Source organism: Lytechinus variegatus, chromosome 5 (assembly GCF_018143015.1).
Source record: "Lytechinus variegatus isolate NC3 chromosome 5, Lvar_3.0, whole genome shotgun sequence".
Lineage (NCBI taxonomy): Eukaryota > Metazoa > Echinodermata > Echinoidea > Temnopleuroida > Toxopneustidae > Lytechinus > Lytechinus variegatus.
The window spans coordinates 124,437-144,648 of NC_054744.1; the positions used below are offsets into that span (position 1 = coordinate 124,437).

Below are 20,212 nucleotides of genomic sequence, written 5' to 3' on the forward strand. Positions count from 1 at the left end.
TAAGAAATCCAAAAGTCAAAAGAAATGCTTTTGATTCGTTATAATCGAATATTTTGTGTCTTGTCTATCGTACCGATAATACTAGAAACACATAAGTGTAGGTGATGAAGTTAAGATGTTGTCTCCGCTCACTTTATATTTCACTTTTTGAAGCACTGGATGCCGATTTTCGGGCGCATTTTTTTCTGGGCTTCATTTCTGTAACATATCACAGACGCAGGTGAGAAGTGGGACCTCACAGTTCAGATTTTTTTGAGTCAAATGGCCGGCCAAAAAACGTATGCCGCAAGATGGCAGCATTCTCATTTGGCGTCGGGACGGCATGGTGTCGAAAGATGTATTCGTTGGCATTTCTATATGTTATCTAGCCCTGCAGTTTTGCCTCTTTTAACACCATTACGTCATTTTTCTTGATGCGCACCCCTGGGTGACGAAACAACCAACATGCTGACGTAAACCATGATGCGCGCTCCTCGTTCCCTGGAGACCTTGAGCTCGCAAACATTGCCTTTACTGGCGGACATCGAACGAGAAGAAGAACGGATACCAACAAATGGAATTGGATTAGAAGGAGGGGCAGGCTGCCTAGAGCGAATTTTATTGAGTATTGAGTGGACGTCCAAATTAACGATAGAATGAACAAGCGACCAAAGAAACAGACCAAAAAAAGAGGATCAATCACCTACTTCATTTTCCATCATGCAGACAACAAAAAAGGAACGGGTAAAACAAGAAACCTTTTATTTGTTACGATAGTTTCCTCTCTTTTTCTTTTCTTTTCCCCTGCTCTATCAAGAAGGAGACGAGAAAAGAATAGAGGCAAAAGTGATACTATTAGGAAAGCATACTTTAAACGAAGAAATGAACAAAGAGGCATTTCATGAAGCAAAGAGGGGGGGGGGGGGAGAAAAAAAAAGCCTACAACACCCGGTATTCCCAGGCGGTCTCCCATCCAAGTACTAACCGAGCCCTATGCTGCTTGACTTCGGTGATCGGACGAGAACCGGTATATTCAGCATGGTATGGTCGTAGGCTCTTGCTTGATGAAAGTTAAGCTATTTAAAGGGTCAGGGATGTTATGACGTCATCGGCTTATAAATCCCTGGAAGTTATTCGTTGATTGATGTCTTCAGTCATTTCATAAGTTAGCGTCATAGACATATGTAATTTTCTTTTAAAGCAAACCAAAGAAACAGAGGAGAGATGAAATATGTACATGGATTTTTTTCTATCATACTATATAAAAACTCTAAAACCATAAGAAATCCAAAAGTCAAAAGAAATGCTTTTGATTCGTTATAATCGAATATTTTGTGTCTTGTCTATCGTACCGATAATACTAGAAACACATAAGTGTAGGTGATGAAGTTAAGATGTTGTCTCCGCTCACTTTATATTTCACTTTTTGAAGCACTGGATGCCGATTTTCGGGCGCATTTTTTTCTGGGCTTCATTTCTGTAACATATCACAGACGCAGGTGAGAAGTGGGACCTCACAGTTCAGATTTTTTTGAGTCAAATGGCCGGCCAAAAAACGTATGCCGCAAGATGGCAGCATTCTCATTTGGCGTCGGGACGGCATGGTGTCGAAAGATGTATTCGTTGGCATTTCTATATGTTATCTAGCCCTGCAGTTTTGCCTCTTTTAACACCATTACGTCATTTTTCTTGATGCGCACCCCTGGGTGACGAAACAACCAACATGCTGACGTAAACCATGATGCGCGCTCCTCGTTCCCTGGAGACCTTGAGCTCGCAAACATTGCCTTTACTGGCGGACATCGAACGAGAAGAAGAACGGATACCAACAAATGGAATTGGATTAGAAGGAGGGGCAGGCTGCCTAGAGCGAATTTTATTGAGTATTGAGTGGACGTCCAAATTAACGATAGAATGAACAAGCGACCAAAGAAACAGACCAAAAAAAGAGGATCAATCACCTACTTCATTTTCCATCATGCAGACAACAAAAAAGGAACGGGTAAAACAAGAAACCTTTTATTTGTTACGATAGTTTCCTCTCTTTTTCTTTTCTTTTCCCTTTTCCCCTGCTCTATCAAGAAGGAGACGAGAAAAGAATAGAGGCAAAAGTGATACTATTAGGAAAGCATACTTTAAACGAAGAAATGAACAAAGAGGCATTTCATGAAGCAAAGAGGGGGGGGGGGGGAGAAAAAAAAAGCCTACAACACCCGGTATTCCCAGGCGGTCTCCCATCCAAGTACTAACCGAGCCCTATGCTGCTTGACTTCGGTGATCGGACGAGAACCGGTATATTCAGCATGGTATGGTCGTAGGCTCTTGCTTGATGAAAGTTAAGCTATTTAAAGGGTCAGGGATGTTATGACGTCATCGGCTTATAAATCCCTGGAAGTTATTCGTTGATTGATGTCTTCAGTCATTTCATAAGTTAGCGTCATAGACATATGTAATTTTCTTTTAAAGCAAACCAAAGAAACAGAGGAGAGATGAAATATGTACATGGATTTTTTTCTATCATACTATATAAAAACTCTAAAACCATAAGAAATCCAAAAGTCAAAAGAAATGCTTTTGATTCGTTATAATCGAATATTTTGTGTCTTGTCTATCGTACCGATAATACTAGAAACACATAAGTGTAGGTGATGAAGTTAAGATGTTGTCTCCGCTCACTTTATATTTCACTTTTTGAAGCACTGGATGCCGATTTTCGGGCGCATTTTTTTCTGGGCTTCATTTCTGTAACATATCACAGACGCAGGTGAGAAGTGGGACCTCACAGTTCAGATTTTTTTGAGTCAAATGGCCGGCCAAAAAACGTATGCCGCAAGATGGCAGCATTCTCATTTGGCGTCGGGACGGCATGGTGTCGAAAGATGTATTCGTTGGCATTTCTATATGTTATCTAGCCCTGCAGTTTTGCCTCTTTTAACACCATTACGTCATTTTTCTTGATGCGCACCCCTGGGTGACGAAACAACCAACATGCTGACGTAAACCATGATGCGCGCTCCTCGTTCCCTGGAGACCTTGAGCTCGCAAACATTGCCTTTACTGGCGGACATCGAACGAGAAGAAGAACGGATACCAACAAATGGAATTGGATTAGAAGGAGGGGCAGGCTGCCTAGAGCGAATTTTATTGAGTATTGAGTGGACGTCCAAATTAACGATAGAATGAACAAGCGACCAAAGAAACAGACCAAAAAAAGAGGATCAATCACCTACTTCATTTTCCATCATGCAGACAACAAAAAAGGAACGGGTAAAACAAGAAACCTTTTATTTGTTACGATAGTTTCCTCTCTTTTTCTTTTCTTTTCCCTTTTCCCCTGCTCTATCAAGAAGGAGACGAGAAAAGAATAGAGGCAAAAGTGATACTATTAGGAAAGCATACTTTAAACGAAGAAATGAACAAAGAGGCATTTCATGAAGCAAAGAGGGGGGGGGGGGGAGAAAAAAAAAGCCTACAACACCCGGTATTCCCAGGCGGTCTCCCATCCAAGTACTAACCGAGCCCTATGCTGCTTGACTTCGGTGATCGGACGAGAACCGGTATATTCAGCATGGTATGGTCGTAGGCTCTTGCTTGATGAAAGTTAAGCTATTTAAAGGGTCAGGGATGTTATGACGTCATCGGCTTATAAATCCCTGGAAGTTATTCGTTGATTGATGTCTTCAGTCATTTCATAAGTTAGCGTCATAGACATATGTAATTTTCTTTTAAAGCAAACCAAAGAAACAGAGGAGAGATGAAATATGTACATGGATTTTTTTCTATCATACTATATAAAAACTCTAAAACCATAAGAAATCCAAAAGTCAAAAGAAATGCTTTTGATTCGTTATAATCGAATATTTTGTGTCTTGTCTATCGTACCGATAATACTAGAAACACATAAGTGTAGGTGATGAAGTTAAGATGTTGTCTCCGCTCACTTTATATTTCACTTTTTGAAGCACTGGATGCCGATTTTCGGGCGCATTTTTTTCTGGGCTTCATTTCTGTAACATATCACAGACGCAGGTGAGAAGTGGGACCTCACAGTTCAGATTTTTTTTGAGTCAAATGGCCGGCCAAAAAACGTATGCCGCAAGATGGCAGCATTCTCATTTGGCGTCGGGACGGCATGGTGTCGAAAGATGTATTCGTTGGCATTTCTATATGTTATCTAGCCCTGCAGTTTTGCCTCTTTTAACACCATTACGTCATTTTTCTTGATGCGCACCCCTGGGTGACGAAACAACCAACATGCTGACGTAAACCATGATGCGCGCTCCTCGTTCCCTGGAGACCTTGAGCTCGCAAACATTGCCTTTACTGGCGGACATCGAACGAGAAGAAGAACGGATACCAACAAATGGAATTGGATTAGAAGGAGGGGCAGGCTGCCTAGAGCGAATTTTATTGAGTATTGAGTGGACGTCCAAATTAACGATAGAATGAACAAGCGACCAAAGAAACAGACCAAAAAAAGAGGATCAATCACCTACTTCATTTTCCATCATGCAGACAACAAAAAAGGAACGGGTAAAACAAGAAACCTTTTATTTGTTACGATAGTTTCCTCTCTTTTTCTTTTCTTTTCCCTTTTCCCCTGCTCTATCAAGAAGGAGACGAGAAAAGAATAGAGGCAAAAGTGATACTATTAGGAAAGCATACTTTAAACGAAGAAATGAACAAAGAGGCATTTCATGAAGCAAAGGGGGGGGGGGGGGGGAAAAAAAAAAGCCTACAACACCCGGTATTCCCAGGCGGTCTCCCATCCAAGTACTAACCGAGCCCTATGCTGCTTGACTTCGGTGATCGGACGAGAACCGGTATATTCAGCATGGTATGGTCGTAGGCTCTTGCTTGATGAAAGTTAAGCTATTTAAAGGGTCAGGGATGTTATGACGTCATCGGCTTATAAATCCCTGGAAGTTATTCGTTGATTGATGTCTTCAGTCATTTCATAAGTTAGCGTCATAGACATATGTAATTTTCTTTTAAAGCAAACCAAAGAAACAGAGGAGAGATGAAATATGTACATGGATTTTTTTCTATCATACTATATAAAAACTCTAAAACCATAAGAAATCCAAAAGTCAAAAGAAATGCTTTTGATTCGTTATAATCGAATATTTTGTGTCTTGTCTATCGTACCGATAATACTAGAAACACATAAGTGTAGGTGATGAAGTTAAGATGTTGTCTCCGCTCACTTTATATTTCACTTTTTGAAGCACTGGATGCCGATTTTCGGGCGCATTTTTTTCTGGGCTTCATTTCTGTAACATATCACAGACGCAGGTGAGAAGTGGGACCTCACAGTTCAGATTTTTTTTGAGTCAAATGGCCGGCCAAAAAACGTATGCCGCAAGATGGCAGCATTCTCATTTGGCGTCGGGACGGCATGGTGTCGAAAGATGTATTCGTTGGCATTTCTATATGTTATCTAGCCCTGCAGTTTTGCCTCTTTTAACACCATTACGTCATTTTTCTTGATGCGCACCCCTGGGTGACGAAACAACCAACATGCTGACGTAAACCATGATGCGCGCTCCTCGTTCCCTGGAGACCTTGAGCTCGCAAACATTGCCTTTACTGGCGGACATCGAACGAGAAGAAGAACGGATACCAACAAATGGAATTGGATTAGAAGGAGGGGCAGGCTGCCTAGAGCGAATTTTATTGAGTATTGAGTGGACGTCCAAATTAACGATAGAATGAACAAGCGACCAAAGAAACAGACCAAAAAAAGAGGATCAATCACCTACTTCATTTTCCATCATGCAGACAACAAAAAAGGAACGGGTAAAACAAGAAACCTTTTATTTGTTACGATAGTTTCCTCTCTTTTTCTTTTCTTTTCCCTTTTCCCCTGCTCTATCAAGAAGGAGACGAGAAAAGAATAGAGGCAAAAGTGATACTATTAGGAAAGCATACTTTAAACGAAGAAATGAACAAAGAGGCATTTCATGAAGCAAAGAGGGGGGGGGGGGAGAAAAAAAAAGCCTACAACACCCGGTATTCCCAGGCGGTCTCCCATCCAAGTACTAACCGAGCCCTATGCTGCTTGACTTCGGTGATCGGACGAGAACCGGTATATTCAGCATGGTATGGTCGTAGGCTCTTGCTTGATGAAAGTTAAGCTATTTAAAGGGTCAGGGATGTTATGACGTCATCGGCTTATAAATCCCTGGAAGTTATTCGTTGATTGATGTCTTCAGTCATTTCATAAGTTAGCGTCATAGACATATGTAATTTTCTTTTAAAGCAAACCAAAGAAACAGAGGAGAGATGAAATATGTACATGGATTTTTTTCTATCATACTATATAAAAACTCTAAAACCATAAGAAATCCAAAAGTCAAAAGAAATGCTTTTGATTCGTTATAATCGAATATTTTGTGTCTTGTCTATCGTACCGATAATACTAGAAACACATAAGTGTAGGTGATGAAGTTAAGATGTTGTCTCCGCTCACTTTATATTTCACTTTTTGAAGCACTGGATGCCGATTTTCGGGCGCATTTTTTTCTGGGCTTCATTTCTGTAACATATCACAGACGCAGGTGAGAAGTGGGACCTCACAGTTCAGATTTTTTTTGAGTCAAATGGCCGGCCAAAAAACGTATGCCGCAAGATGGCAGCATTCTCATTTGGCGTCGGGACGGCATGGTGTCGAAAGATGTATTCGTTGGCATTTCTATATGTTATCTAGCCCTGCAGTTTTGCCTCTTTTAACACCATTACGTCATTTTTCTTGATGCGCACCCCTGGGTGACGAAACAACCAACATGCTGACGTAAACCATGATGCGCGCTCCTCGTTCCCTGGAGACCTTGAGCTCGCAAACATTGCCTTTACTGGCGGACATCGAACGAGAAGAAGAACGGATACCAACAAATGGAATTGGATTAGAAGGAGGGGCAGGCTGCCTAGAGCGAATTTTATTGAGTATTGAGTGGACGTCCAAATTAACGATAGAATGAACAAGCGACCAAAGAAACAGACCAAAAAAAGAGGATCAATCACCTACTTCATTTTCCATCATGCAGACAACAAAAAAGGAACGGGTAAAACAAGAAACCTTTTATTTGTTACGATAGTTTCCTCTCTTTTTCTTTTCTTTTCCCTTTTCCCCTGCTCTATCAAGAAGGAGACGAGAAAAGAATAGAGGCAAAAGTGATACTATTAGGAAAGCATACTTTAAACGAAGAAATGAACAAAGAGGCATTTCATGAAGCAAAGAGGGGGGGGGGGGGAGAAAAAAAAAGCCTACAACACCCGGTATTCCCAGGCGGTCTCCCATCCAAGTACTAACCGAGCCCTATGCTGCTTGACTTCGGTGATCGGACGAGAACCGGTATATTCAGCATGGTATGGTCGTAGGCTCTTGCTTGATGAAAGTTAAGCTATTTAAAGGGTCAGGGATGTTATGACGTCATCGGCTTATAAATCCCTGGAAGTTATTCGTTGATTGATGTCTTCAGTCATTTCATAAGTTAGCGTCATAGACATATGTAATTTTCTTTTAAAGCAAACCAAAGAAACAGAGGAGAGATGAAATATGTACATGGATTTTTTTCTATCATACTATATAAAAACTCTAAAACCATAAGAAATCCAAAAGTCAAAAGAAATGCTTTTGATTCGTTATAATCGAATATTTTGTGTCTTGTCTATCGTACCGATAATACTAGAAACACATAAGTGTAGGTGATGAAGTTAAGATGTTGTCTCCGCTCACTTTATATTTCACTTTTTGAAGCACTGGATGCCGATTTTCGGGCGCATTTTTTTCTGGGCTTCATTTCTGTAACATATCACAGACGCAGGTGAGAAGTGGGACCTCACAGTTCAGATTTTTTTGAGTCAAATGGCCGGCCAAAAAACGTATGCCGCAAGATGGCAGCATTCTCATTTGGCGTCGGGACGGCATGGTGTCGAAAGATGTATTCGTTGGCATTTCTATATGTTATCTAGCCCTGCAGTTTTGCCTCTTTTAACACCATTACGTCATTTTTCTTGATGCGCACCCCTGGGTGACGAAACAACCAACATGCTGACGTAAACCATGATGCGCGCTCCTCGTTCCCTGGAGACCTTGAGCTCGCAAACATTGCCTTTACTGGCGGACATCGAACGAGAAGAAGAACGGATACCAACAAATGGAATTGGATTAGAAGGAGGGGCAGGCTGCCTAGAGCGAATTTTATTGAGTATTGAGTGGACGTCCAAATTAACGATAGAATGAACAAGCGACCAAAGAAACAGACCAAAAAAAGAGGATCAATCACCTACTTCATTTTCCATCATGCAGACAACAAAAAAGGAACGGGTAAAACAAGAAACCTTTTATTTGTTACGATAGTTTCCTCTCTTTTTCTTTTCTTTTCCCCTGCTCTATCAAGAAGGAGACGAGAAAAGAATAGAGGCAAAAGTGATACTATTAGGAAAGCATACTTTAAACGAAGAAATGAACAAAGAGGCATTTCATGAAGCAAAGGGGGGGGGGGGGGAGAAAAAAAAAGCCTACAACACCCGGTATTCCCAGGCGGTCTCCCATCCAAGTACTAACCGAGCCCTATGCTGCTTGACTTCGGTGATCGGACGAGAACCGGTATATTCAGCATGGTATGGTCGTAGGCTCTTGCTTGATGAAAGTTAAGCTATTTAAAGGGTCAGGGATGTTATGACGTCATCGGCTTATAAATCCCTGGAAGTTATTCGTTGATTGATGTCTTCAGTCATTTCATAAGTTAGCGTCATAGACATATGTAATTTTCTTTTAAAGCAAACCAAAGAAACAGAGGAGAGATGAAATATGTACATGGATTTTTTTCTATCATACTATATAAAAACTCTAAAACCATAAGAAATCCAAAAGTCAAAAGAAATGCTTTTGATTCGTTATAATCGAATATTTTGTGTCTTGTCTATCGTACCGATAATACTAGAAACACATAAGTGTAGGTGATGAAGTTAAGATGTTGTCTCCGCTCACTTTATATTTCACTTTTTGAAGCACTGGATGCCGATTTTCGGGCGCATTTTTTTCTGGGCTTCATTTCTGTAACATATCACAGACGCAGGTGAGAAGTGGGACCTCACAGTTCAGATTTTTTTTGAGTCAAATGGCCGGCCAAAAAACGTATGCCGCAAGATGGCAGCATTCTCATTTGGCGTCGGGACGGCATGGTGTCGAAAGATGTATTCGTTGGCATTTCTATATGTTATCTAGCCCTGCAGTTTTGCCTCTTTTAACACCATTACGTCATTTTTCTTGATGCGCACCCCTGGGTGACGAAACAACCAACATGCTGACGTAAACCATGATGCGCGCTCCTCGTTCCCTGGAGACCTTGAGCTCGCAAACATTGCCTTTACTGGCGGACATCGAACGAGAAGAAGAACGGATACCAACAAATGGAATTGGATTAGAAGGAGGGGCAGGCTGCCTAGAGCGAATTTTATTGAGTATTGAGTGGACGTCCAAATTAACGATAGAATGAACAAGCGACCAAAGAAACAGACCAAAAAAAGAGGATCAATCACCTACTTCATTTTCCATCATGCAGACAACAAAAAAGGAACGGGTAAAACAAGAAACCTTTTATTTGTTACGATAGTTTCCTCTCTTTTTCTTTTCTTTTCCCTTTTCCCCTGCTCTATCAAGAAGGAGACGAGAAAAGAATAGAGGCAAAAGTGATACTATTAGGAAAGCATACTTTAAACGAAGAAATGAACAAAGAGGCATTTCATGAAGCAAAGGGGGGGGGGGGGGAGAAAAAAAAAGCCTACAACACCCGGTATTCCCAGGCGGTCTCCCATCCAAGTACTAACCGAGCCCTATGCTGCTTGACTTCGGTGATCGGACGAGAACCGGTATATTCAGCATGGTATGGTCGTAGGCTCTTGCTTGATGAAAGTTAAGCTATTTAAAGGGTCAGGGATGTTATGACGTCATCGGCTTATAAATCCCTGGAAGTTATTCGTTGATTGATGTCTTCAGTCATTTCATAAGTTAGCGTCATAGACATATGTAATTTTCTTTTAAAGCAAACCAAAGAAACAGAGGAGAGATGAAATATGTACATGGATTTTTTTCTATCATACTATATAAAAACTCTAAAACCATAAGAAATCCAAAAGTCAAAAGAAATGCTTTTGATTCGTTATAATCGAATATTTTGTGTCTTGTCTATCGTACCGATAATACTAGAAACACATAAGTGTAGGTGATGAAGTTAAGATGTTGTCTCCGCTCACTTTATATTTCACTTTTTGAAGCACTGGATGCCGATTTTCGGGCGCATTTTTTTCTGGGCTTCATTTCTGTAACATATCACAGACGCAGGTGAGAAGTGGGACCTCACAGTTCAGATTTTTTTTGAGTCAAATGGCCGGCCAAAAAACGTATGCCGCAAGATGGCAGCATTCTCATTTGGCGTCGGGACGGCATGGTGTCGAAAGATGTATTCGTTGGCATTTCTATATGTTATCTAGCCCTGCAGTTTTGCCTCTTTTAACACCATTACGTCATTTTTCTTGATGCGCACCCCTGGGTGACGAAACAACCAACATGCTGACGTAAACCATGATGCGCGCTCCTCGTTCCCTGGAGACCTTGAGCTCGCAAACATTGCCTTTACTGGCGGACATCGAACGAGAAGAAGAACGGATACCAACAAATGGAATTGGATTAGAAGGAGGGGCAGGCTGCCTAGAGCGAATTTTATTGAGTATTGAGTGGACGTCCAAATTAACGATAGAATGAACAAGCGACCAAAGAAACAGACCAAAAAAAGAGGATCAATCACCTACTTCATTTTCCATCATGCAGACAACAAAAAAGGAACGGGTTAAAACAAGAAACCTTTTATTTGTTACGATAGTTTCCTCTCTTTTTCTTTTCTTTTCCCTTTTCCCCTGCTCTATCAAGAAGGAGACGAGAAAAGAATAGAGGCAAAAGTGATACTATTAGGAAAGCATACTTTAAACGAAGAAATGAACAAAGAGGCATTTCATGAAGCAAAGAGGGGGGGGGGGGGAGAAAAAAAAAGCCTACAACACCCGGTATTCCCAGGCGGTCTCCCATCCAAGTACTAACCGAGCCCTATGCTGCTTGACTTCGGTGATCGGACGAGAACCGGTATATTCAGCATGGTATGGTCGTAGGCTCTTGCTTGATGAAAGTTAAGCTATTTAAAGGGTCAGGGATGTTATGACGTCATCGGCTTATAAATCCCTGGAAGTTATTCGTTGATTGATGTCTTCAGTCATTTCATAAGTTAGCGTCATAGACATATGTAATTTTCTTTTAAAGCAAACCAAAGAAACAGAGGAGAGATGAAATATGTACATGGATTTTTTTCTATCATACTATATAAAAACTCTAAAACCATAAGAAATCCAAAAGTCAAAAGAAATGCTTTTGATTCGTTATAATCGAATATTTTGTGTCTTGTCTATCGTACCGATAATACTAGAAACACATAAGTGTAGGTGATGAAGTTAAGATGTTGTCTCCGCTCACTTTATATTTCACTTTTTGAAGCACTGGATGCCGATTTTCGGGCGCATTTTTTTCTGGGCTTCATTTCTGTAACATATCACAGACGCAGGTGAGAAGTGGGACCTCACAGTTCAGATTTTTTTGAGTCAAATGGCCGGCCAAAAAACGTATGCCGCAAGATGGCAGCATTCTCATTTGGCGTCGGGACGGCATGGTGTCGAAAGATGTATTCGTTGGCATTTCTATATGTTATCTAGCCCTGCAGTTTTGCCTCTTTTAACACCATTACGTCATTTTTCTTGATGCGCACCCCTGGGTGACGAAACAACCAACATGCTGACGTAAACCATGATGCGCGCTCCTCGTTCCCTGGAGACCTTGAGCTCGCAAACATTGCCTTTACTGGCGGACATCGAACGAGAAGAAGAACGGATACCAACAAATGGAATTGGATTAGAAGGAGGGGCAGGCTGCCTAGAGCGAATTTTATTGAGTATTGAGTGGACGTCCAAATTAACGATAGAATGAACAAGCGACCAAAGAAACAGACCAAAAAAAGAGGATCAATCACCTACTTCATTTTCCATCATGCAGACAACAAAAAAGGAACGGGTAAAACAAGAAACCTTTTATTTGTTACGATAGTTTCCTCTCTTTTTCTTTTCTTTTCCCTTTTCCCCTGCTCTATCAAGAAGGAGACGAGAAAAGAATAGAGGCAAAAGTGATACTATTAGGAAAGCATACTTTAAACGAAGAAATGAACAAAGAGGCATTTCATGAAGCAAAGAGGGGGGGGGGGGAGAAAAAAAAAGCCTACAACACCCGGTATTCCCAGGCGGTCTCCCATCCAAGTACTAACCGAGCCCTATGCTGCTTGACTTCGGTGATCGGACGAGAACCGGTATATTCAGCATGGTATGGTCGTAGGCTCTTGCTTGATGAAAGTTAAGCTATTTAAAGGGTCAGGGATGTTATGACGTCATCGGCTTATAAATCCCTGGAAGTTATTCGTTGATTGATGTCTTCAGTCATTTCATAAGTTAGCGTCATAGACATATGTAATTTTCTTTTAAAGCAAACCAAAGAAACAGAGGAGAGATGAAATATGTACATGGATTTTTTTCTATCATACTATATAAAAACTCTAAAACCATAAGAAATCCAAAAGTCAAAAGAAATGCTTTTGATTCGTTATAATCGAATATTTTGTGTCTTGTCTATCGTACCGATAATACTAGAAACACATAAGTGTAGGTGATGAAGTTAAGATGTTGTCTCCGCTCACTTTATATTTCACTTTTTGAAGCACTGGATGCCGATTTTCGGGCGCATTTTTTTCTGGGCTTCATTTCTGTAACATATCACAGACGCAGGTGAGAAGTGGGACCTCACAGTTCAGATTTTTTTTGAGTCAAATGGCCGGCCAAAAAACGTATGCCGCAAGATGGCAGCATTCTCATTTGGCGTCGGGACGGCATGGTGTCGAAAGATGTATTCGTTGGCATTTCTATATGTTATCTAGCCCTGCAGTTTTGCCTCTTTTAACACCATTACGTCATTTTTCTTGATGCGCACCCCTGGGTGACGAAACAACCAACATGCTGACGTAAACCATGATGCGCGCTCCTCGTTCCCTGGAGACCTTGAGCTCGCAAACATTGCCTTTACTGGCGGACATCGAACGAGAAGAAGAACGGATACCAACAAATGGAATTGGATTAGAAGGAGGGGCAGGCTGCCTAGAGCGAATTTTATTGAGTATTGAGTGGACGTCCAAATTAACGATAGAATGAACAAGCGACCAAAGAAACAGACCAAAAAAAGAGGATCAATCACCTACTTCATTTTCCATCATGCAGACAACAAAAAAGGAACGGGTAAAACAAGAAACCTTTTATTTGTTACGATAGTTTCCTCTCTTTTTCTTTTCTTTTCCCTTTTCCCCTGCTCTATCAAGAAGGAGACGAGAAAAGAATAGAGGCAAAAGTGATACTATTAGGAAAGCATACTTTAAACGAAGAAATGAACAAAGAGGCATTTCATGAAGCAAAGAGGGGGGGGGGGGAGGAGAAAAAAAAGCCTACAACACCCGGTATTCCCAGGCGGTCTCCCATCCAAGTACTAACCGAGCCCTATGCTGCTTGACTTCGGTGATCGGACGAGAACCGGTATATTCAGCATGGTATGGTCGTAGGCTCTTGCTTGATGAAAGTTAAGCTATTTAAAGGGTCAGGGATGTTATGACGTCATCGGCTTATAAATCCCTGGAAGTTATTCGTTGATTGATGTCTTCAGTCATTTCATAAGTTAGCGTCATAGACATATGTAATTTTCTTTTAAAGCAAACCAAAGAAACAGAGGAGAGATGAAATATGTACATGGATTTTTTTCTATCATACTATATAAAAACTCTAAAACCATAAGAAATCCAAAAGTCAAAAGAAATGCTTTTGATTCGTTATAATCGAATATTTTGTGTCTTGTCTATCGTACCGATAATACTAGAAACACATAAGTGTAGGTGATGAAGTTAAGATGTTGTCTCCGCTCACTTTATATTTCACTTTTTGAAGCACTGGATGCCGATTTTCGGGCGCATTTTTTTCTGGGCTTCATTTCTGTAACATATCACAGACGCAGGTGAGAAGTGGGACCTCACAGTTCAGATTTTTTTTGAGTCAAATGGCCGGCCAAAAAACGTATGCCGCAAGATGGCAGCATTCTCATTTGGCGTCGGGACGGCATGGTGTCGAAAGATGTATTCGTTGGCATTTCTATATGTTATCTAGCCCTGCAGTTTTGCCTCTTTTAACACCATTACGTCATTTTTCTTGATGCGCACCCTGGGTGACGAAACAACCAACATGCTGACGTAAACCATGATGCGCGCTCCTCGTTCCCTGGAGACCTTGAGCTCGCAAACATTGCCTTTACTGGCGGACATCGAACGAGAAGAAGAACGGATACCAACAAATGGAATTGGATTAGAAGGAGGGGCAGGCTGCCTAGAGCGAATTTTATTGAGTATTGAGTGGACGTCCAAATTAACGATAGAATGAACAAGCGACCAAAGAAACAGACCAAAAAAAGAGGATCAATCACCTACTTCATTTTCCATCATGCAGACAACAAAAAAGGAACGGGTTAAAACAAGAAACCTTTTATTTGTTACGATAGTTTCCTCTCTTTTTCTTTTCTTTTCCCTTTTCCCCTGCTCTATCAAGAAGGAGACGAGAAAAGAATAGAGGCAAAAGTGATACTATTAGGAAAGCATACTTTAAACGAAGAAATGAACAAAGAGGCATTTCATGAAGCAAAGAGGGGGGGGGGGGGGAGAAAAAAAAAGCCTACAACACCCGGTATTCCCAGGCGGTCTCCCATCCAAGTACTAACCGAGCCCTATGCTGCTTGACTTCGGTGATCGGACGAGAACCGGTATATTCAGCATGGTATGGTCGTAGGCTCTTGCTTGATGAAAGTTAAGCTATTTAAAGGGTCAGGGATGTTATGACGTCATCGGCTTATAAATCCCTGGAAGTTATTCGTTGATTGATGTCTTCAGTCATTTCATAAGTTAGCGTCATAGACATATGTAATTTTCTTTTAAAGCAAACCAAAGAAACAGAGGAGAGATGAAATATGTACATGGATTTTTTTCTATCATACTATATAAAAACTCTAAAACCATAAGAAATCCAAAAGTCAAAAGAAATGCTTTTGATTCGTTATAATCGAATATTTTGTGTCTTGTCTATCGTACCGATAATACTAGAAACACATAAGTGTAGGTGATGAAGTTAAGATGTTGTCTCCGCTCACTTTATATTTCACTTTTTGAAGCACTGGATGCCGATTTTCGGGCGCATTTTTTTCTGGGCTTCATTTCTGTAACATATCACAGACGCAGGTGAGAAGTGGGACCTCACAGTTCAGATTTTTTTTGAGTCAAATGGCCGGCCAAAAAACGTATGCCGCAAGATGGCAGCATTCTCATTTGGCGTCGGGACGGCATGGTGTCGAAAGATGTATTCGTTGGCATTTCTATATGTTATCTAGCCCTGCAGTTTTGCCTCTTTTAACACCATTACGTCATTTTTCTTGATGCGCACCCCTGGGTGACGAAACAACCAACATGCTGACGTAAACCATGATGCGCGCTCCTCGTTCCCTGGAGACCTTGAGCTCGCAAACATTGCCTTTACTGGCGGACATCGAACGAGAAGAAGAACGGATACCAACAAATGGAATTGGATTAGAAGGAGGGGCAGGCTGCCTAGAGCGAATTTTATTGAGTATTGAGTGGACGTCCAAATTAACGATAGAATGAACAAGCGACCAAAGAAACAGACCAAAAAAAGAGGATCAATCACCTACTTCATTTTCCATCATGCAGACAACAAAAAAGGAACGGGTAAAACAAGAAACCTTTTATTTGTTACGATAGTTTCCTCTCTTTTTCTTTTCTTTTCCCTTTTCCCCTGCTCTATCAAGAAGGAGACGAGAAAAGAATAGAGGCAAAAGTGATACTATTAGGAAAGCATACTTTAAACGAAGAAATGAACAAAGAGGCATTTCATGAAGCAAAGAGGGGGGGGGGGGGAGAAAAAAAAAGCCTACAACACCCGGTATTCCCAGGCGGTCTCCCATCCAAGTACTAACCGAGCCCTATGCTGCTTGACTTCGGTGATCGGACGAGAACCGGTATATTCAGCATGGTATGGTCGTAGGCTCTTGCTTGATGAAAGTTAAGCTATTTAAAGGGTCAGGGATGTTATGACGTCATCGGCTTATAAATCCCTGGAAGTTATTCGTTGATTGATGTCTTCAGTCATTTCATAAGTTAGCGTCATAGACATATGTAATTTTCTTTTAAAGCAAACCAAAGAAACAGAGGAGAGATGAAATATGTACATGGATTTTTTTCTATCATACTATATAAAAACTCTAAAACCATAAGAAATCCAAAAGTCAAAAGAAATGCTTTTGATTCGTTATAATCGAATATTTTGTGTCTTGTCTATCGTACCGATAATACTAGAAACACATAAGTGTAGGTGATGAAGTTAAGATGTTGTCTCCGCTCACTTTATATTTCACTTTTTGAAGCACTGGATGCCGATTTTCGGGCGCATTTTTTTCTGGGCTTCATTTCTGTAACATATCACAGACGCAGGTGAGAAGTGGGACCTCACAGTTCAGATTTTTTTTGAGTCAAATGGCCGGCCAAAAAACGTATGCCGCAAGATGGCAGCATTCTCATTTGGCGTCGGGACGGCATGGTGTCGAAAGATGTATTCGTTGGCATTTCTATATGTTATCTAGCCCTGCAGTTTTGCCTCTTTTAACACCATTACGTCATTTTTCTTGATGCGCACCCCTGGGTGACGAAACAACCAACATGCTGACGTAAACCATGATGCGCGCTCCTCGTTCCCTGGAGACCTTGAGCTCGCAAACATTGCCTTTACTGGCGGACATCGAACGAGAAGAAGAACGGATACCAACAAATGGAATTGGATTAGAAGGAGGGGCAGGCTGCCTAGAGCGAATTTTATTGAGTATTGAGTGGACGTCCAAATTAACGATAGAATGAACAAGCGACCAAAGAAACAGACCAAAAAAAGAGGATCAATCACCTACTTCATTTTCCATCATGCAGACAACAAAAAAGGAACGGGTAAAACAAGAAACCTTTTATTTGTTACGATAGTTTCCTCTCTTTTTCTTTTCTTTTCCCTTTTCCCCTGCTCTATCAAGAAGGAGACGAGAAAAGAATAGAGGCAAAAGTGATACTATTAGGAAAGCATACTTTAAACGAAGAAATGAACAAAGAGGCATTTCATGAAGCAAAGAGGGGGGGGGGGGGGAGAAAAAAAAAGCCTACAACACCGGTATTCCCAGGCGGTCTCCCATCCAAGTACTAACCGAGCCCTATGCTGCTTGACTTCGGTGATCGGACGAGAACCGGTATATTCAGCATGGTATGGTCGTAGGCTCTTGCTTGATGAAAGTTAAGCTATTTAAAGGGTCAGGGATGTTATGACGTCATCGGCTTATAAATCCCTGGAAGTTATTCGTTGATTGATGTCTTCAGTCATTTCATAAGTTAGCGTCATAGACATATGTAATTTTCTTTTAAAGCAAACCAAAGAAACAGAGGAGAGATGAAATATGTACATGGATTTTTTTCTATCATACTATATAAAAACTCTAAAACCATAAGAAATCCAAAAGTCAAAAGAAATGCTTTTGATTCGTTATAATCGAATATTTTGTGTCTTGTCTATCGTACCGATAATACTAGAAACACATAAGTGTAGGTGATGAAGTTAAGATGTTGTCTCCGCTCACTTTATATTTCACTTTTTGAAGCACTGGATGCCGATTTTCGGGCGCATTTTTTTCTGGGCTTCATTTCTGTAACATATCACAGACGCAGGTGAGAAGTGGGACCTCACAGTTCAGATTTTTTTTGAGTCAAATGGCCGGCCAAAAAACGTATGCCGCAAGATGGCAGCATTCTCATTTGGCGTCGGGACGGCATGGTGTCGAAAGATGTATTCGTTGGCATTTCTATATGTTATCTAGCCCTGCAGTTTTGCCTCTTTTAACACCATTACGTCATTTTTCTTGATGCGCACCCCTGGGTGACGAAACAACCAACATGCTGACGTAAACCATGATGCGCGCTCCTCGTTCCCTGGAGACCTTGAGCTCGCAAACATTGCCTTTACTGGCGGACATCGAACGAGAAGAAGAACGGATACCAACAAATGGAATTGGATTAGAAGGAGGGGCAGGCTGCCTAGAGCGAATTTTATTGAGTATTGAGTGGACGTCCAAATTAACGATAGAATGAACAAGCGACCAAAGAAACAGACCAAAAAAAGAGGATCAATCACCTACTTCATTTTCCATCATGCAGACAACAAAAAAGGAACGGGTAAAACAAGAAACCTTTTATTTGTTACGATAGTTTCCTCTCTTTTTCTTTTCTTTTCCCTTTTCCCCTGCTCTATCAAGAAGGAGACGAGAAAAGAATAGAGGCAAAAGTGATACTATTAGGAAAGCATACTTTAAACGAAGAAATGAACAAAGAGGCATTTCATGAAGCAAAGAGGGGGGGGGGGGGAGAAAAAAAAAAGCCTACAACACCCGGTATTCCCAGGCGGTCTCCCATCCAAGTACTAACCGAGCCCTATGCTGCTTGACTTCGGTGATCGGACGAGAACGGTATATTCAGCATGGTATGGTCGTAGGCTCTTGCTTGATGAAAGTTAAGCTATTTAAAGGGTCAGGGATGTTATGACGTCATCGGCTTATAAATCCCTGGAAGTTATTCGTTGATTGATGTCTTCAGTCATTTCATAAGTTAGCGTCATAGACATATGTAATTTTCTTTTAAAGCAAACCAAAGAAACAGAGGAGAGATGAAATATGTACATGGATTTTTTTCTATCATACTATATAAAAACTCTAAAACCATAAGAAATCCAAAAGTCAAAAGAAATGCTTTTGATTCGTTATAATCGAATATTTTGTGTCTTGTCTATCGTACCGATAATACTAGAAACACATAAGTGTAGGTGATGAAGTTAAGATGTTGTCTCCGCTCACTTTATATTTCACTTTTTGAAGCACTGGATGCCGATTTTCGGGCGCATTTTTTTCTGGGCTTCATTTCTGTAACATATCACAGACGCAGGTGAGAAGTGGGACCTCACAGTTCAGATTTTTTTTGAGTCAAATGGCCGGCCAAAAAACGTATGCCGCAAGATGGCAGCATTCTCATTTGGCGTCGGGACGGCATGGTGTCGAAAGATGTATTCGTTGGCATTTCTATATGTTATCTAGCCCTGCAGTTTTGCCTCTTTTAACACCATTACGTCATTTTTCTTGATGCGCACCCCTGGGTGACGAAACAACCAACATGCTGACGTAAACCATGATGCGCGCTCCTCGTTCCCTGGAGACCTTGAGCTCGCAAACATTGCCTTTACTGGCGGACATCGAACGAGAAGAAGAACGGATACCAACAAATGGAATTGGATTAGAAGGAGGGGCAGGCTGCCTAGAGCGAATTTTATTGAGTATTGAGTGGACGTCCAAATTAACGATAGAATGAACAAGCGACCAAAGAAACAGACCAAAAAAGAGGATCAATCAGCTACTTCATTTTCCATCATGCAGACAACAAAAAAGGAACGGGTAAAACAAGAAACCTTTTATTTGTTACGATAGTTTCCTCTCTCTTTTCTTTTCTTTTCCCTTTTCCCCTGCTCTATCAAGAAGGAGACGAGAAAAGAATAGAGGCAAAAGTGATACTATTAGGAAAGCATACTTTAAACGAAGAAATGAACAAAGAGGCATTTCATGAAGCAAAGAGGGGGGGGGGGGGGGAGAAAAAAAAAGCCTACAACACCCGGTATTCCCAGGCGGTCTCCCATCCAAGTACTAACGAGCCCTATGCTGCTTGACTTCGGTGATCGGACGAGAACGGTATATTCAGCATGGTATGGTCGTAGGCTCTTGCTTGATGAAAGTTAAGCTATTTAAAGGGTCAGGGATGTTATGACGTCATCGGCTTATAATCCCTGGAAGTTATTCGTTGATTGATGTCTTCAGTCATTTCATAAGTTAGCGTCATAGACATATGTAATTTTCTTTTAAAGCAAACCAAAGAAACAGAGGAGAGATGAAATATGTACATGGATTTTTTTCTATCAT

The 20,212-nt window shown here is 41.0% G+C and overlaps 15 non-coding genes and 1 pseudogene across 15 annotated transcripts; all 16 read right to left on the reverse strand.

The window, feature by feature from the left end:
* Window positions 1-915: 915 nt before the first annotated feature.
* Window positions 916-1,034, reverse strand: LOC121416377. Its single transcript, XR_005970148.1, has one exon. It is a non-coding gene; the product is annotated as a 5S ribosomal RNA (ribosomal RNA).
* A 1,146-nt stretch (window positions 1,035-2,180) lies between these two features.
* Window positions 2,181-2,299, reverse strand: LOC121416378. Its single transcript, XR_005970149.1, has one exon. It is a non-coding gene; the product is annotated as a 5S ribosomal RNA (ribosomal RNA).
* A 1,146-nt stretch (window positions 2,300-3,445) lies between these two features.
* Window positions 3,446-3,564, reverse strand: LOC121416380. Its single transcript, XR_005970151.1, has one exon. It is a non-coding gene; the product is annotated as a 5S ribosomal RNA (ribosomal RNA).
* A 1,147-nt stretch (window positions 3,565-4,711) lies between these two features.
* On the reverse strand, window positions 4,712-4,830 carry LOC121416381. Its single transcript, XR_005970152.1, has one exon. It is a non-coding gene; the product is annotated as a 5S ribosomal RNA (ribosomal RNA).
* A 1,146-nt stretch (window positions 4,831-5,976) lies between these two features.
* On the reverse strand, window positions 5,977-6,095 carry LOC121416382. The gene has a single exon (XR_005970153.1). It is a non-coding gene; the product is annotated as a 5S ribosomal RNA (ribosomal RNA).
* A 1,147-nt stretch (window positions 6,096-7,242) lies between these two features.
* On the reverse strand, window positions 7,243-7,361 carry LOC121416383. Its single transcript, XR_005970154.1, has one exon. It is a non-coding gene; the product is annotated as a 5S ribosomal RNA (ribosomal RNA).
* Window positions 7,362-8,499: 1,138 nt separating this feature from the next.
* LOC121416384 lies at window positions 8,500-8,618 on the reverse strand. The gene has a single exon (XR_005970155.1). It is a non-coding gene; the product is annotated as a 5S ribosomal RNA (ribosomal RNA).
* A 1,146-nt stretch (window positions 8,619-9,764) lies between these two features.
* LOC121416385 lies at window positions 9,765-9,883 on the reverse strand. The gene has a single exon (XR_005970156.1). It is a non-coding gene; the product is annotated as a 5S ribosomal RNA (ribosomal RNA).
* A 1,148-nt stretch (window positions 9,884-11,031) lies between these two features.
* Window positions 11,032-11,150, reverse strand: LOC121416387. Its single transcript, XR_005970157.1, has one exon. It is a non-coding gene; the product is annotated as a 5S ribosomal RNA (ribosomal RNA).
* A 1,145-nt stretch (window positions 11,151-12,295) lies between these two features.
* On the reverse strand, window positions 12,296-12,414 carry LOC121416388. Its single transcript, XR_005970158.1, has one exon. It is a non-coding gene; the product is annotated as a 5S ribosomal RNA (ribosomal RNA).
* Window positions 12,415-13,562: 1,148 nt separating this feature from the next.
* On the reverse strand, window positions 13,563-13,681 carry LOC121416389. Its single transcript, XR_005970159.1, has one exon. It is a non-coding gene; the product is annotated as a 5S ribosomal RNA (ribosomal RNA).
* Window positions 13,682-14,829: 1,148 nt separating this feature from the next.
* On the reverse strand, window positions 14,830-14,948 carry LOC121416390. Its single transcript, XR_005970160.1, has one exon. It is a non-coding gene; the product is annotated as a 5S ribosomal RNA (ribosomal RNA).
* Window positions 14,949-16,095: 1,147 nt separating this feature from the next.
* LOC121416392 lies at window positions 16,096-16,214 on the reverse strand. Its single transcript, XR_005970162.1, has one exon. It is a non-coding gene; the product is annotated as a 5S ribosomal RNA (ribosomal RNA).
* Window positions 16,215-17,362: 1,148 nt separating this feature from the next.
* Window positions 17,363-17,480, reverse strand: LOC121416393. The gene has a single exon (XR_005970163.1). It is a non-coding gene; the product is annotated as a 5S ribosomal RNA (ribosomal RNA).
* Window positions 17,481-18,628: 1,148 nt separating this feature from the next.
* On the reverse strand, window positions 18,629-18,746 carry LOC121416394. Its single transcript, XR_005970164.1, has one exon. It is a non-coding gene; the product is annotated as a 5S ribosomal RNA (ribosomal RNA).
* A 1,149-nt stretch (window positions 18,747-19,895) lies between these two features.
* LOC121416395 lies at window positions 19,896-20,012 on the reverse strand (annotated as a pseudogene).
* Between the last annotated feature and the right edge of the window lie 200 nt (window positions 20,013-20,212).